The sequence below is a fragment of the Pinus tabuliformis genome, chromosome 1_1 (genome assembly GCF_031772625.1).
Source record: "Pinus tabuliformis cultivar Carrire ecotype Pingquan chromosome 1_1, CPIR1, whole genome shotgun sequence".
NCBI lineage: Eukaryota > Viridiplantae > Streptophyta > Pinopsida > Pinales > Pinaceae > Pinus > Pinus tabuliformis.
The window spans coordinates 399,660,774-399,679,638 of NC_142297.1; the positions used below are offsets into that span (position 1 = coordinate 399,660,774).

General features: G+C 36.2%; 3 non-coding genes across 3 annotated transcripts; 1 reads left to right on the top strand and 2 right to left on the bottom strand.

Annotated features, from left to right (window-relative positions):
* Window positions 1-15,469: 15,469 nt before the first annotated feature.
* TRNAF-GAA (transfer RNA phenylalanine (anticodon GAA)) lies at window positions 15,470-15,542 on the bottom strand. Its single transcript has one exon. It is a non-coding gene; the product is annotated as a tRNA-Phe (tRNA).
* Window positions 15,543-16,919: 1,377 nt separating this feature from the next.
* Window positions 16,920-16,992, top strand: TRNAT-UGU (transfer RNA threonine (anticodon UGU)). The gene has a single exon. It is a non-coding gene; the product is annotated as a tRNA-Thr (tRNA).
* A 1,201-nt stretch (window positions 16,993-18,193) lies between these two features.
* Window positions 18,194-18,280, bottom strand: TRNAS-GGA (transfer RNA serine (anticodon GGA)). Its single transcript has one exon. It is a non-coding gene; the product is annotated as a tRNA-Ser (tRNA).
* Between the last annotated feature and the right edge of the window lie 585 nt (window positions 18,281-18,865).

An 18,865-nucleotide genomic window follows, 5' to 3' on the forward strand; every position in this document is an offset into this window, starting at 1 on the left:
ACCTCAAATTAAAGATCTATCAAGTCTTTATAGGATCTTAAATTGGAGCATATGTAGAACCTCTCATTGATTCCCACGACCCTACTTCCCGGTCAATTTGCTTTTACTTCATTCCATATTCTCCCAGCTGATATCAAATCTTAATCCTGTTGTATGAATTGAGTGTTCAATTTCATTGGGAAAAAGCCATTTATTCTCCAACAATGTCTTTGTAATTTGATCCAATAACATTCTGTTAGATAGGAACAGATTTGATAAATATTGATAACTCTCGAATAGAGTATTATAAAGAAAAGATTCATTAGATAATAACCTATTGGTTCTGAGCCATCTTTGGCGATGAATTAACGATTGGAAGCGGTCAACCCTTTCTCTCGAATTTTCGGTCAACCAACGGTTATATGAATATATAGGAAAATATGGCTGCATACGTTCCAATTGGATACCAATCGCTTGAATGCGTTTGAAATGCTCGATATGTCTATGTCTAAGAGACAATGGTTTCCACCAATTCATGAACAAAACCGAATTGATCGTGGATTTTGAATCATATCTACGAAAAAAACTTTGGATACTTTTTTTAGGTAAAAAATCAGGTTGTGCTATTAATCTTCTTGCACCATAAGTAATATAAAGCCTTTTCAGCAGTTCTTCATTTGCGAAAAATTCTCGGCGTGAAAACACAGGGCGCTGCTCTTGAAATAGGAAGGAATCCCAAAGAAATCGTCTTCCTATAAAGAACAGTGGTTTCTTATAGTATTTATATTGCTTCGGATATTGTATAGGAAATAGAGATCTGTCCATCTGCCGTTTTCTTAACGATCCGAACTGATACAAAGATCCCAATGAATTGGGTGTTTTTATATGATCGAATCTATTACTGCGAAGAAAACTAAGACGCCAGATCCTAGGAGTCCAAACTACATTCTTTATTAATTCTTCATCCATATCCCTTTGTTTTGCGTCGGGAGTAAACTTCAATTCATATTCTTTCATAAATCGTATCAGATCTAGATTATCTCTCATTTTGACTTGAGGAGCAAATGTGATCTAATCCTTATCGGACTTACCCCGACATATTCCTAACCTAGAAAATGGAAACTCCACCAGAATACTTTCTAAAAGACTAGAAGCTATATCAAGATCATGCTCAGCTAATTTATCGAAAGGAATCCAATTCTCTCTATTTCGTTCTGATATAGACCAAGAATCTCGAGCCGCTGATCCGGCCAAGCAACCCAAAATATGGGGAAGTATGGTCAATTCCTTCATAGTTGTTTCGACAATCGAAGGTTCTAAATACCATTCGGACAAATAACAAAACCTTTTCTTCCATAATTCCTTTTTTGTAGATAGAGGATTCATGGGAGAATTTCTTCTAAGCGTATTTTGTATAAAAGCCTTTCCTACTTTGTAGATAATTCTTTCGTCATTTTGACTGGATCCAACCTGATTATCAATAGATTGTAAATGAAAAATTTGCTTATAAATAGCGGATCGAATTGTATTAGTGTCTATAACTGATTTATTTCGGGTAATACTAAGTATTAAGGCTTCATCGGCCAGTGCTGCTAGATCTCGTACAGCATAATCTATGGTTATAGATCCAAATTCATCGGGAAATTTTCCCGAGTATAATCCTTTGCTACATAAAAGAATAGGAAATTCCCTTTGTCGTTGTGGGATAACAAGCATTCGAATATTGATCGATCTATCTAATCGATTTGGAGCTATTAGAGCTGGATCCACTCTTTGGGGGATATGAGTCGAAGCAATAACAAGAATATTTCTCATAGAATCTTTTTCACCATCTCTAAATCTAAAGAGAGTGCTCATTAATACACTAAGGAACACGTCAGTGAAGCCAAAACCAAATAAATAGTTAGTTGCGTCATTTAAATTCAGTTCATGAATGTTTGGAATCCATATTATGCAAGGAGACATTCTTTTCGCCAATTCTAAGGTAATATGGAAATCTTCCATTTTGTCTTTCACAAAAGGATCAAACTCAGTAGGAATACGTTCAAGAGGGTAATCTAAATACTCACCATACCAGAGCTTCTTCAGAGATATTCTTATTAAAGGAACATATGAGTCTGCTGCTAGACTTTTGACCAAATAGGATCGGCCAGTTCCCATAGGACCTATCAGTAAAATCCCTTTGGAAAGTAATGATCCTGAGTGGAGTGAGAAAGGTTTTCCATGAAATGTGGGGTTGGTTTGACACAATATTTGTGAAGAGGTAATCTTCTGACAAAAAGCAAGGAATACCCATCTTTCTGCTAAACAAAATGGATCGAACCCGTAATTAATTAGACCTTTTTGATAAGTGTAGGCCAAATATCGTAAGTGAATAAGCCCTGGCTGTCTAATGATTTGATCTCCAAATTCATTCTTGAATAAATTATGACTGTAAGTAAAAATTGATTCAAATTTAAAAAGGGCTTTTTCCGTCATTAGAAACTGAACTAGTAAGTTCATCTCTTTTTCGGAGATATCCATACTAGAGCACAATCCGTTCAACTCTCTTATTATAGTTATAAGCAATTTTTTATTTCTATTCTTCGTCTTCCTCTTCGTCTTCGTCTTTGTCTTCGTCTTCATATTCATATTCATATTCGTAGAAAAAACACTATTCATAATCTGTGGAAGAGAACTGGATCTTTCTATTGTATAATAGAGAAAGCTATTAGGCACGGGAGGATTAATCATTTTTTGCAACTCTATCACGTATGATGGATGCTTTAAAGACTTGATGAGTTCAAAGTATCTCTTTATATTGATAAAGGTGAAAGAAATAACTTTAAAATATTGAAGAATAGAATACCCAAGAACGAAAAAAGGGATAAGAATCCCATATTTATACCCCCGAGCATTTAGTAATCTCATATGTGCCCATATGAATGGAACTGATGACTTCTCTCGATCACTAATTTCCTCTATTAAAAAATCCTTGCAGTAAGGGAAAAAGTCCTTGAAATTATTACTTGGAAAAAAAAACTTATTAATAAGATTCGTTCTCAATTGACATTGTATAGGTTCCCATAATGGATGAGAAAGCTCCCACAATATATTCCGTTTAAGCAAAATATTATGCTTAATATTTTGCAAAATAGATACAAATGGATTACTGCCATGTAGTAATATCTCCGAAAGAGTATCTAAAAGCATATTTTCAATATATTTACACCATGCAGAGGTAAAAAACCAGGGCATATATGTTTTGAACAAATCCCATTTTGAAAAAATACTATCTATTTGAGAGATCCTATAAATATTTTGTTCCTCTTTAGATGAATTAGAAAGGGTACTCCTTCCATCTATGTCTTCGTTTACTATTTTGTTTTTTAAACATTCGGTTACAAACCAATCTTGAATACGAGGAAAAATTTCCTCGTTCTTATTGGAAAATCATCTTGATAAGATCGAGTTTGAATAAGACCCACGTTTGAACTGAAACCCCTTTTAAAGCATTGATCAAAGTTGTTTTCTTCTGAATCGGATCTTTTAAAAAAAGGTTGGCAAAATTTTTTTTCAAAATTGACTATTTGTTCTTTTGTTAAAGGCGTTGTAGAAATATCTTCGATCGAAGAAAGATATCTCTTTTCACGAACGAATGGATTCAATCGAGTTAGTAAATTGAAGGATCTGTACAAATCATAGATTAATACAAACGTTTGGTCACCACTTCGTTTTCGTTTTAAATATTTAGGTAATAATATGTTAGATACTTGTGATTTGATGAATGAAATAGTCTCTTTTTCTGAGTGAACGTGTCCTATTTCACCAATGGGCAAGGAAGATAGATTGTTGTGGATGATCAAAAGATTGAATAATTGTCCATATGTAAAATTATTCCTTTTTATATAAAATCTTTTCATATCAGAAGGTAATCTATTCCTATAATTTGGCCGAGTATGATGCAAATAATCAAAAAATTGGAGCGTATTTGCTCCGTGAAAAGAAGCTATCAATGAGCTCTGATCAGATAGTTTCACAGGATTCAACCAATTGTCTCAATCGTTGGATATCGTCGAAAAATAAGTGTTATCGAATGATTCCATGCGATTATTTTCATTATCGAAAAAGTCAATAATCAATGGATTAATTGGTATCTTATTCGTAACAAATGGTGCAATTGTTCCTTCATCAATCAATAATTTCGATCTTTGTGAAAGATTATGGTCATACAAAAGAAAGGTTTTAAATTTTTTTAAACGAACGATTAGAGTAACAATTGGATCTAACAACTGATTTAATAGTCTATAATTCATACTTTGGAGCCCATGAAATGCAAAATCAAAAAACGAAATTAAAATATCGAACTTAGAATTTAAGTTCGAAATGATATCGAACTTCGAGTTTAAGATCTTTACAGTACTTTCAGAAAGGGATAAAAACAAAGACCAACCAATTGAATCTCGATTAGTATTAGTACATAATTCAATTGGATCGAACACTATTTTAAAATAGTTTTTTTTAGAAAAAACATGTTTCAAATATTTCATAAAGTATTCAGTCTGATTGGACCATTTGTACACATTCAAATTCCGATTGATATGTTTATCAATTCGAATTATAGAATGGTTGAACCATTCTCTCTTAATTTTTTTCCAACTTGATGAATGCCGGTCAATTGTATCTTTCGTTACATTATTTAAATTTTCATTTTCTATAAAATTTGTTCTAATTTGATCCTTTAAATTGCGACTGAGCCTATTTATAAAATAGAATCTATTTAATAAATTTTTCGAATACCTGTTGTCAATGTTATACTTAATTGATTCATACCAACACAAAGCTTCAGTTCTATAATTGTTAAAGGGAGTTCCTATCTCCAAGCAATTTTTGGAATCGATTTGGCTCAATTGTTTGTCGATTATTTGATCTAAATAATCATCCGCTTTATCAATAATATTGAGTAGGACCCATAAAGATTGATTCTTCCATTTTTCTCTGTGATTGAAGATCCGATCCGATCTCAACGATCCATTCTTGTTGAGTTCATATAATGGATTCATTTTATAATAAATAAAAAATGAAATTTTATCATGAACCTGACTAGGCTTAGTTATTGATAGAGTGAATTGATCTGTCATTTCCAGAAAATTTTTGTGCAATATGTATTTTCCTTTGCTTTGATCACAGAATGCAGAAAATAGATTCTAAGGCAGAGTAAAACTCCGCATAGCACAATTCAAGGAAGGATTTTCAATTTCAAAATATGTTTTGATCTTCCATAGATCAACTATCCTATTCATTAATGAATAGGATTTTGAATCCCTTAAATCTTGGGAAAAAACATTTTTTTTTATTTTAAATAACCTTTTGGATAAGTTGAAATCTTCAATGGGCTTTTTAGTAGCACTAGGACCACCCATACACGGTTCATCTATTGGCAATATGTAAAAAAAAAGAATAGCGAATTGATTTTGTAAAATTTTCAATGAATCTTTTCCTCTCCAAAGGAAAGGAATTCTCTTCTGTATATCTTTGATCTTCTGTAAATAATTCTTTCGCCCAAGAGATTGGATAATCTTTTGATAAACACTTTGAGGACAAATCCGATTCTATTTTTGTTTGTTCTCTTTCAATAAAAGAAAGATCCCAAAGAATTGATCTTTTTCTTCGTTGCTCAATCTCCGTTTTATTCCTTGTGAATGGATCTTCACAAAGATATTTTTCAGGTTTCCAATACTCATTTTCGGTTGAATTAAGAGTTGAATCGATCTTCAAATTGATATCTTTCTCATCATTTTCCGAATGAGTTTCGCTCGGTCCTTGATTCTTCGAGACAATCTCATCCTTCTTGTTCGTGTTCTTGCCATATCCTGAATTTAAACTAATGGGATCAAAATCCCGATTGTAATATCTTTTCAATTGGAAAGATAGTAAAAGATGCGGAAATCTCAACCAATTTTGAGTGAAAGGCTTTAAATATTCTTCCGGTGTTTCATTTCCAAGTTCCATAAAGTTATGGATAGGAAAGAGTTTAATCAAATAGAAATTTTTTCTATCAATCATACTACTTTGATGATTGAAGCGATATATGAGGATCGATAATGTAAGTACTACTATACCTTTGACCAAAAAATATGGATTTCTTTTCCTTAGATCGCGTAAAAGCAACGTACTGAGAATTCTAGGATCAAAAAGCTTTATAAGGCGCTCCCGACGTGAAAGGATTTGAATTAACAATCTAATCAAATTGGATTTGGTCCATGGTGTTATCACAAAATCACTACTGAGGGCTGCAGCCAAGCAAGATTTCATGTAACTCTTTCAACCTATCTTTAGATCAAAGCTTAGCCTCTTTGATCAGAGAGGGCTCTCTCACACACTCTTGACAAAAAACATTCACTACAAAAGATGGCTAACTCTTTATTCATTCATGAAAGCAAAGCTGGTTGGAAACATATCAAACTGGTTCTCATTGGGCTATGGAGTCTCATATATTAAGTAAACAAGGAAAACATAGTCATCTCATGGAAGTCAAGGCTCTTTGCATTACATGTCAAACATACTCCATCAAAACATAGCTTGCCAAACACACAGGAAGTCAGAGCATAGGATTATGAATTCTGAGTGATTGTGTTACAACAAGACTATAAAAGAACATAAAGTATAAAACACCATCATTATATTTGAACATAACAATCCATCGAGAATCTTGAGTAGAGAATAACACTGTTTTACTATTACTGTCAAAAAAGTCTTACAATGGCCCAAAACAACTCTGTTTCTCTATAAAATGTCCAACCTTTTTTACATAAGAGTTATTTCTATATATAGCCAATCAAAAAAAACTACTACCTGAGACTCCTCAACAAGCATGAAGGGAGCTCGGACTTCTGTCATTAATGACCTTATCTATATCATAAACAAACTAATTAATTACAAGAGATATGGTGCTACGAAAACAGAGGACTCCATTACATTGACACTTCAAGTCTATCTCCTCGTGTACTTTGCTGCGTTCTTGAAGCTTGCCACCTGTAGCACTTCCATAATAGCCAAACCAAACTGAAAACACATTCAATGGATGAGCAGCTTCGGATGCCTGATGTGTAGATGATTCATCAAACAATAAGAATATGAACCCTATATTCACAGTTTCTGCCTCCCATTAGTGTTCATGCATTTAAGATCATGTTTCAAACCATTTAATCCTCTGATAGTCCCGTATAACTGAGGAAAACTCATGATCTGGCCATCCCATAACTGCACAAGTGTACCACTCAACACCTTGGCAGCTCTACCATAACCCTAAAAATTCGGACATAAAGTGAAAACTTTCAACAAAAGACAAAATTTCACCTTTTCTTCGAATACTTACACCTGGCACCCTTTTTAAACATCTGAATGGCTTTCTATGGTCTCCATGCTGGCTTTAAGTCATTCCTTTAAATATTTGCTGACCTCAGCATTCAAACTCAAGTTTTTTACAAAAACAGTCATCTACAGCAGTTTCGTAGCGCGCTACGAAACTGCTGTAGGTAATCAAAACCAAACATATGAACTTTAAAGCGACAATAACTCTACTCTGAGATTTCTTCAGCCATCCTACACAGGTGTAAGGATATCAAAAAGTCTCAAAAAGTTTTAAAATGATGACAGCCAAAATATACCAAAATTTGGAAAGCAAATTTCTCCTTGGATCATTTAGCTAGTTTGCCTAGCTTCCCTTTCAAGCTGCTGACTTCTTCCTTTAACATCTTGTTTTCTGCTCTTAAACTTATATTCATTTGTTTCATGGTTTTTGCCTGCTTCAGAGCTGGCACTGTCCACACATATGCATCAGATACCGAGTCAGCTTGACTAATCAAACTTGTTCTGCCTTTCATTACAGCCTTCTTATAACTTGTATATCTTACTGCCTTTTCCTTAAAAACATTTTTAACCTGAGATATTTCTTCCTTTGTTGCTCCAGCTTGTTTCTTAATAGCAATAACATTTCCACTTTGACTGATAACAACCTTATTATCCTTGTTCTTGCTTTTGGCTGCTTGAACTATTTCAGAGAAAATTTCAAGTGCCTCTGTCCTAGGCATTTCCAAAGGTGCTTTCTCTTTCTGAGCTTTCTCCACTTCTTTAATTTGCCTTCTTGTCACTGGTCTGCGTGGTTTAAAGGCATATTCTTCACTTGGTTCTTCAAACTTTAACCTTTTAGAAGCCCTTGATTTTTAAGAACTTTCAGGTGAGGACTGAGTTAGATCAATATGCATTGGTGGCACCAATTGATCTTGCTCAATTTCTAGTGGTTCAATTTGTATTGGATGATCTTGCTCTAGTTCAATGGCTTCAAGTAAGTCATTTAAACTACCCCTTGAAATAGGACTTTCTTCCACAGGGACTGACTTTCCTTTCTCCTTGCTTAGTTGGCCTCTAGTTCTCACCCTTGAAACCTTTTCAACTTCACTGGATTTAGTTTCATCTTTCCTTTTGTGAGTCTTCTGCTTTGATGACTGAGGTGTTTCCTTAGGTGATGATTTAGGGGTTTCCTTTTCAGATACTCTAGATGACTTAGGAGTTTTATCTACTGATGCTTCAGGTGTTTCTTTAGCTACCACAGACCTCTCTGATTTCTTTGCTTTAGTTTTAGGCTTCTTATGGTCTGTCACTTCTCTTCTAATTTCAGCCAAAGTAGGTTCCTCACTCCTTTCTTCTCTTTCTCTCACAGGTAATGGAGTGAGGCCTGTTTTGCTTGGGAAACCGGCCATAAACACAAATGAATCCCAGTCTTTACCAATTTTTTGTAAACTATCCAACACCAGCAATTTTACTAGACCATGATGAAAAAGGGATGTTTCAAAAGCATCTTTCTTTAACTGAATCTTATCACACATTTTGCTAATACTCCTGAACAAATAGAAAGGTATGTCTATTGAACTCTTACCTGTGAAGTGTAACAGAAGTTTGAAGTGGTAGGAGTAAACTTTATTGTACCTACCCTCACATGTCAGGTACTTCTGGATACATGTCAATAGCATAGCATAATTCTCCTTTAGATAACTCCTTGGAACTGCTTTGGTGAGATCTTCATCTACATAAGGTGCCTTCAAAAACTCTTTGCATGGACCCATGTCAAACTTGAAGTTCTTGAACCATTCTTGGCCACCTCTCGGGATTTCTGTAGCAGTGGAAATAACTTCAGGGGACACCGGAAACTCCAACATTGCCACCTTCGAATTCAGTCCAGTGAAGTTTAATACGAAAGCCTTGGTCACTTCTGCATGTCCTCCCTTCAATTTTTCGCAAAACCGCCAGCAGCCAGCACTTCGAAATGCCTTTTCTACCTCTTCATCCCTGAGAGTAACATCTAACCCCTCCGGCTCTGTCCTCACACATTTACCAGAACGGTGTTCCTTTCTTTCCATGCTGCTTTGATTATTTTTACACAAGGAACTAATGGTGGCTTGTAACACGAAAACAAACTTCAGCTTTGGAGAGCAGGCTCGCTTGCAGTAGTCGGTTTAAATAAGAGCTTGAGCTTTTCATATAGCAAACACGTTCATATGATATGAAGAACCCATTATGAAATGACCACCTCTTATAACATCCCCTAAACTAACACACAACTACATGACTTCGGACCTTATGGCGAAATAATGGCTTATCATGACATGGAGAAGGTGTGAAATGACAATCATGAACGGACTTGTGACTCACTACTCTCGGATTTGACATTCAGAGAAAAAACGCTGCAAAAAAAACCCTGAAACCCCGATTTCGTAGCGCGGGCAGTTCAAATTTAACAGGATGCGCTACGAAATCGCTGACAAACAGAGCGCTGCGAAAACACGAAAACATCATTTCGCAGCTAAACTGACCAATCAAACCTGCGCTACAAAACTGCGCAAGTACCAAAGACATCATACCCGCGCTGTGAAACTGCGCAAAGTACCAATGACATGACATGCTTTAACTAACAATGATGGAGGGTGTCTAATGATTTTTCCTTAACACGAATTCACATCAATATCTCTTGAATTTCAAATTTCAAATTGACACATACTAATAAAACCTATTCACAAGACTTCAAGACTTTATATAAAACTTATGGACAACCTTATATACATGCACTATAGTTTCAAGTGATAACACATGGATTGCATAGAAATTGATAACTTTGTATCTCTTCCAATTTGATTATCCAGGGTCTTCTTCTTTTTTTCATTTATTTGAAACCCCCCCCTTACCTCTCCCTTTTGTTTTATCCCAATAAATAGAATATTTATAGCATATATTGATTTCATATAATTGTAAATCTCGTGTCAACCAACCGATACCATTATGTCCCATGGATATAATTTATTTCACTTAAATAGGTAGGAAGGAAAATGACAACGAATCGGATCCAGTCCGATTTTTTTTATCTTCTTTTATGGGCGAACGACGGGAATTGAACCCGCGCGTGGTGGATTCACAATCCACTGCCTTGGTCCACTTGGCTACATCCGCCCCGGAAAAACCAATTTATCTATCTACAGTCATTTCTTCCAAGAATAAAAAATGAGCTAACGTTTGTTCTTATGTGGGTCGTCGGTGACCTCTGATAGGGGATCAAAGCAAGATTGATGACTAACTCTCAACTCTCGAACAAGTTGTATGGCTTATTATAAAATTAATTCAATGAAATGAAATGTTATTTGAATGTCTATTGATTCATATTTGACATGAATCAAGTATGAGAGAAAGAATGTAAATGGGTCCCAATCCCGAACTACCCAATTTTAGATCTGAGTCTATACTCATATTATAGAATGAATATGTTGATGATCTTTATCCAGCATCCATGGCTGAATGGTTAAAGCGCCCAACTCATAATTGGCGAACTCGCGGGTTCAATTCCTGCTGGATGCAGGGGAACTGCACATATCCATTATTGATGGAATGGGAAGAAGTATGAAGAATAACACCAAACAATACAATTGAAGCATACCAAGCCTTTCAATAAAATGAATGAAAGGCTTGGTATGCTTCAATTAAGCAATACACGATAACAATCCATCAGAGTATTATCCACCTATTGAAATAGATTCAACAGCGGCTAGATCCAGAGGAAAGTTGTGAGCATTACGTTCGTGCATAACTTCCATACCTAGGTTAGCACGATTAATGATATCAGCCCAAGTGTTAATTACACGGCCTTGACTGTCAACTACAGATTGGTTGAAATTGAATCCATTTAGGTTGAAAGCCATAGTGCTTATGCCTAGAGCGGTAAACCAGATACCTGCTACGGGCCAAGCAGCTAAGAAGAAATGTAAAGAACGGGAGTTGTTGAAACTAGCATATTGGAAGATCAATCGGCCGAAATAACCATGAGCAGCCACAATATTGTAGGTTTCTTCCTCCTGACCAAATTTGTAACCTACATTTGCGGACTGATTCTCAGTAGTTTCCCTTATCAAACTGGAAGTTACCAAAGAACCATGCATAGCACTGAATAGAGAGCCGCCGAATACGCCAGCTACACCCAACATGTGGAATGGATGCATAAGGATATTGTGCTCAGCCTGGAATACAATCATGAAATTGAAAGTACCAGAGATTCCTAGAGGCATACCGTCAGAGAAGCTTCCTTGACCAATAGGGTAGATCAAGAAAACGGTAGTAGCAGCTGCAACAGGAGCTGAGTATGCAACAGCAATCCAAGGACGCATACCTAGACGGAAGCTAAGCTCCCACTCACGACCCATATAGCAAGCTACACCAAGTAGGAAGTGTAGAACGATTAGCTCGTAAGGACCCCCGTTGTATAGCCATTCATCGACGGAAGCTGCTTCCCAGATGGGATAGAAGTGCAAACCGATAGTTGCAGAGGTAGGAATAATGGCACCAGAGATAATATTGTTTCCATAAAGAAGAGAACCAGAAACAGGTTCACGAATACCATCAATATCTACTGGAGGAGCTGCGATGAAAGCAATAATGAATACAGAGGTTGTGGTCAATAGGGTAGGGATCATCAAGACGCCGAACCATCCAATGTAAAGACGGTTTTCAGTGCTAGTGATCCAGTCGCAGAAGCGACTCCATAAATTTGCGCTTTCGCGTCTTTCTATAATTGCAGTCATGGTCAGAACTTCGTTTATAAAATCATCAGAGGCTCCCAAGCATAAGGCTTGTTATTTTACAGTATAATATGATCCATGTATCAATGTCAACCAATATCTGGGATGGAATTTAAATATCTATCCCAACGGGATAGATACTGAATCTATACTATATGGATAGAATATAGAGGTATTTTAGATAGACTCTATCTTTATTTTTTAGATATATTCCACACTCTATAGATCTATCTGTGGTTAGATACTCCATCAAATTATTTATTCCTGGTTCCAGAAATGGAAGACCAATTGGAATGAGAACAGATAGGATCGAATAAGTATTTTTTTTTTCGCTATAACGAAGTGCAACGCAATTCTGGAACCAAATTATTAATAAATTTATATGAGTGGAATATCAATTATTTATCACCTTTCTGGAGAACCCGTAGTGCGATAGTTCGTTCCCTATGAATAGAAACAAATATTAAAAAAAAATTGATTAGATCCAGAACCAGAATAAGTGCACAGAGGTACCTATCAGAAATTTGATCCGGGTTGCCCGGGACTCGAACCCGGAGCTCGTCGGATGGAGTGGATGATCTGCTCTTCAGTATCAGTAAGAGCGAGAAATCTCTCCCCAAACCGTGCTTGCAATTCTCATTGCACACGGCTTTCCCCATGTAATGTATCTATTTCCTATTAGTTCTCGGATAGAAAAATAAAAATGATTCTGAATCGAGGCAATTACTCAAAGAGCATTTCATTGGTCAAATAAGTTTTCTATTTTCAGATCCTGTATCTTTTGCCAGGAATTAGCTAGGGGATTTATCTGGGGAATATCTGAATGCCAAATTCGTTCTCTCTGCGAACGGGCCGCCGCTTTTGATGAAAAAGGCAGAGAATCAAATTCTCGTTCTTTTGAAAACGATTTTTTAAAGAGTTCTGGACCTAATTCCTTCCGAACTACACGTATCGTACTTTTATGTTTACAGGCTAAAGTTTTAGCACATGATAATAAAAGTATATACTTTATACGATATAAACCATCTCGATCAAAGGATCCACTGTAGTAATGAAAAAGATTTCTCCAAATTTGATCGAATCGATCGAGGATATCATCATCTGTTAGACTGGTCCAAGACAATTTACTAATTGGCCGCCCTGATATGTCACAGAATTTTTCTGTAGCCAATAATCCAATTATTGGTACAATCGGAACTATTGGATCCATTTCGTTGGTAATAAGAACGGGGATGAATAACTCATCTAGCGTTTTGGTTCTGACCAAAAGAGGGTTCATCCGAACCCTTAAAAAATAACCTGGAGAAGAAGAACAATTCTTGGATCCCATACCAATTTAATTATACAGATATATCATAGTTTAGGTATGGAAGTTATGCACGAACGTAATGCTCACAACTTTCCTCTGGATCTAGCCGCTATTGAATCTATTTCAGTAGGTGGATAATACTCTGATGGATTGTTATCATGTATTGCTTAATTGAAGCATACCAAGCCTTTCATTCATTTTATTGAAAGGCTTGGTATGCTTCAATTGTATTGTTTGGTGTTATTCTTCATACTTCTTCCCATTCCATCAATAATGGATATGTGCAGTTCCCCTGCATCCAGCAGGAATTGAACCCGCGAGTTCGCCAATTATGAGTTGGGCGCTTTAACCATTCAGCCATGGATGCTGGATAAAGATCATCAACATATTCATTCTATAATATGAGTATAGACTCAGATCTAAAATTGGGTAGTTCGGGATTGGGACCCATTTACATTCTTTCTCTCATACTTGATTCATGTCAAATATGAATCAATAGACATTCAAATAACATTTCATTTCATTGAATTAATTTTATAATAAGCCATGGACGAAAAAAAATATGTGAATCAATTAGAATTGATTGTATTTATTGTTCGGTCCTTTGGTCTTCCACTCATGGTGGGTGGGATAATAATGAAGAAGTTGACGTAAAAATATAAGAATTTGATCTATTTCAAAGGAGTATATTCATGTTCCTATTTCCCTAATATAATACTTTCTGGCTGGATATTTTCATTAATATATAGTCTCATTCCTACCTATTCTTGCATCCTTTATTTCCAGAGCTTTGGCTCCCATTGGTCAAGAACCGGACTACTAGTTACGAATCAAGTATCGAACCAATGGGAAGATACTTGGATCCGATCTAAGATCATTATATGTTCGCTCCAGTTCTTGTTGTTCTTGATGTTGGAACAGTCTCCCTTTCTCTATGGGCTATGAGTTCTAGTATACAGGGTATATCTGCATTTATAGGAGCTTCAATTCTCGTGCTTATTTTCATCGTTGGTTCAGTCCATGCGTGGCGAAGAGGAACATTGGAATGGTCCTTAATTTCCGAGTGGGGGAGGGAAGTACAAAATGACATAAAGCCAATGATGAATCCTATGAAGTTACCTTTACTCGATCAAACAATTTTGAATCCAAATATTTAAACTACCCCAAACGATCTGTCGAACGAATTGGGCCAGACTCTCCAGTTTATGAACGCTCCTTTACAGTATTAATTGTGGTTTCATCAAATTCGCTTCATTAATAGATTCGCGATTCGACTCCGATCGTTACGGTCCGGTACCAAGATCTGGACCTAGACGAGCTTACCTCATTATAACAGCGGGGACTGTGACCATGAAAAAGGCTCCTTCCGTAGTGATATTTCAAATGTCGGAACCAAAATATGTAGTTGCCCTGGAGCATGTACTATCACAGAGAAATGTTTGGTACAGATTATTATAGTACCGTTCGCAAAGTAGATAAGTTAATTCCTGTGGATGTCTATTCGCCAGATTGCCCACCTGAACCAGAGGCTATTATAGATGCTATAACGAAACTTCGTGAAAGAAAAGATAGTTCGATGGATATATGAGGCCCGAACTCCAACAAGGAAAGAATAAAATATTTCACTATAAATCATAGGGATCATCATATTGGATCCAGTATTCATACTAGAAACTACGGTCAAAAGTTATTACATCAATCTTATGAACCTCAATTCGAATCTACTTTCGAGATACCCTCTGCAACGTTTGGATCTACTTCAACTCTGCAATTATAGATCTATCATTGGGATAATCTATCCCATTTTGATTCGGATGGAATAGGATGAATAGATTCCGACTAGTGCCAAATTATCAGTCCCACCGTCAAATCTTGACTTCTGAGTTCTCGATCCTACTTTTTTATATGTACAGAGTATCGTGATTCAATTGGAACGGACAGAGAGGGACAATATGAGCAAAGAAGAGGGAGAGAACAGATTGATCCATCTATCTATTTTGATCGGGGTGTCTCCGTATCTAGATATACATCTAGATAGAATAGATTTAGATAGATGGATATGGAGACATGGATATTTACATCTTGCCAGGAACCAGATTTGAACTGGTGGCACGAGGATTTTCAGTCCTCTGCTCTACCAACTGAGCTATCCCGGCTCTTCCCTGTGGATCATCCTGGTACAGGGTTTTAACTTGTGTCAACTAAAAAGAAGTAAAAAGGTATTTTTACTAGTTTTTAGAATGATCTTTATTATTTTCGATCTGGAAGTCACTAATATGATAAAAATGGACTGCAATTGAATAATTTAAAAATGATCTAATCTATGTAGATCATATATCACAAAATCAATTGATCATATGATCAGCTTATTAACAGATCAACTCAACTGGTCATAAGATGGATGAAAAGATTCATGTTCTAATTTCTTCTCTTCATGAAAAAAAAAATAGCGAGGTAAAAGAATCGAGAAATTAGAATGGATTCGAACCAATGGAATTGGAGAAGATAGATCAGTCTGTTCGGGAATGAACCTGGGTGGGGATAGAGGGACTTGAACCCTCACGGTCTATAAAGCCAACAGATTTTCCTCCTACTGCAATTTGCATTGTTGTTTACATTGACATGTAGAATTGGACTCTATCTTTATCCTCGTCCAACCATTTATTCCAAAAAATAATTCAATTCTCCATCTAGAGTAGATAAGTTCATAATTGGATTACTTAATGTCAAATCAGTACTTCAACTCGAATCTGGCATCTATCTTATGAATAAAATGCTTGGAACGAGTTCTGATCGCCAGTTTTGTCTGATGTTATATAACATCTCTCTCCATTTTTGAGGTGTAAATAGATCGTTCTATAACTACAGTATTGGACCAAATGAGATTCATTCGTTAGAATAGCTTCCATTGAGTCTCTGCACCTATCCCCTTCCTATCTTAGGAGAAGAAACATTGTCTTCATGAACCGGATTTGGCTCAGGATTACCCATTCAAAATATCCCAGGGTTCCCTGGATTTGGAAGCTATCACTTGGTAGGTTTCCATACCAAGGCTCAATTCGATCAAGTCCGTAGCGTCTACCAATTCCGCCATATCCCCTTCTCGAAGAACAAGATCATACCTTGATCTAATCCTATTATGTAATATCCATCAGCATTATTCATTGGATATTTGCTCAATATTGGGTGGGAGAAATATCTCCCCTACTCCCCTACTCCCCTTCTCTCCCCTTCTCTCCCCTTCTCTATCTCTACCCCAATCGAATATGACTGGGAATCATTATATTATTTATCCATTTGAAATGCAATGTTATTATCCTCCCTAGTCGATTTGGAAGAGTGAGTAAAACGATCGATATCAATTGACCCTTACTTCTCCTTTCTTTCCCTTGAAAGAATCTACATTCAAACAATGTTCCATTGTAATCGTAATCTGGATTGCGTCATTGAATCTGATTCGTGCTATAATCCTTAGGATTCCAAAGGAATCTATGGATCTCACCCCAATGAAATGGGGAGTGATATTCCATCGAGCCTGCTTAGCTCAGAGATTAGAGCATCGCACTTGTAATGCGATGGTCATCGGTTCGATCCCGATAGCTGGCTCTTTTCCGTTCCGTTCCTCTCATTTCCATAATCCACAAAGTTTTGTTAGGATGAAGATGGAATGGAGAATACTCTTACGATCGTTCGTCGGGTCCGTCATGCCATGATCATTTACTCCCAACTAGGAACGGGATGAATGAAATGATTGGAGCTATTAGGATCAATAACAAATTGGAGAAAGATCTTCGTTTTCCATATAAAAGAATTCCAGTAGTACTCATACGGGTTATACTATTCTTTCTTCTTTCTAGCACTATTTGTTAATTGAATAAGGAGTTTCTATGTCCCGTTATCGGGGACCTCGTTTAAAAATAATACGTCGTCTGAAAACTTTACCAGGTCTCACTAGTAAAAGACCCAAAAACAGAAAGGATTCTATGAACCGGTCTTCTTCCAGGAAAATATCTCAATATCGTATCCGGCTAGAAGAAAAACAGAAATTGTGTTTTCATTACGGACTAACGGAGCGAAAATTGCTAAAATATGTTTGTATTGCTAGAAGAGCCAAAGGCTCAACGGGTCAGGTCCTATTGCAATTACTTGAAATGCGTTTGGATAATATTCTTTTTCGATTGGGTATGGCTCCCACCATTCCCGGAGCTAGACAATTAGTGAATCATGGACATATCCGGGTCAATGACCATATGGTAGATATACCAAGTTACCCTTGCAAACCTCAAGATGTGATTACTATAAGAGATCAACAAAGATTGAGAGCTATCATTAAGAAGAATATAGATCTGTTCCAGAGGGATAAATTGCCAAATCATTTGACTTTTCATTCCTTACAATATAAAGGATTCATCAATTAAATAATAGATAGTAAATGGATCAATTTGAAGATTAATGAATTGCTGGTCGTAGAGTATTATTCCCGTCAAGCTTGAATCGAGAATGAAATGAAAGAGAGGGGTGGGTTGGTTGCTGGGCATCTGGAAATTATGTTCTTCTCCCTTCTTTTTCCCTTCCCCGAAGGAGACATTTTATAATCCTTACGTACGTTACTTGTTATCCGCGATACTTTTTTTTATTGCTTCTTAAAATAGTCTTTACTTTTCCCATACCACGAACCGATGTTCGTTCTATTTTCTCTATTACAAATAGAGGTAGATTGATCCTGGAATTAGGAAATAGTCCTATTGGGATTCAATAGATTGGAAAAACAATGGATGAGAAGAAAATAGATAGTAGGGCGAAGATACGGAAAGAGAGGGATTCGAACCCTCGGTAAGCAGAAGCCTACATAGCAGTTCCAATGCTACGCCTTGAACCGCTCGGCCATCTTTCCTATGAGATCTCTTGGTTCTAATTAATAAAATGATTCAATAGCAACTTCCTTACGAAACGAATTCTTTTTGTTCGGGTACGAACAATTCAATCTTTTGGAAATAAATAGATAATAAATAAGGTAATGATTCAATCCCCCCCGGAAAGACGAAAGGACATTTTTTACAACTTCCTCTTATTTTAGGAAATCCTCAATCATCCCGGTTAATCCGACGTATTCGGATCGCCTAATCAATAATTAAAGACAGATTAACTGATCCATTCCATATTATGTAATATATAGATCTGTAGTGATCATCTTATCAATTGTATAAGAACTAATTCTTTGGCAATGATCCTGTGTCATGATGACTATATTTTCCCGATATTCTTTTATCTATATGGATAAAGCACACAATTGCTGGGTAGGCATTTCATCCTCATTATGCAATGCTCGATCGTTTAACTCTTTCTTTGTTCGGATCATAATCGAACTGGACTTCCCAAGTTTACCCAATCTATTATTCTTTCAATACGAGCCTTTTTCCATTATTATTCATGTTACTAATGAACAATTATTCAATTTATTCCCTATCTATTCTAATTT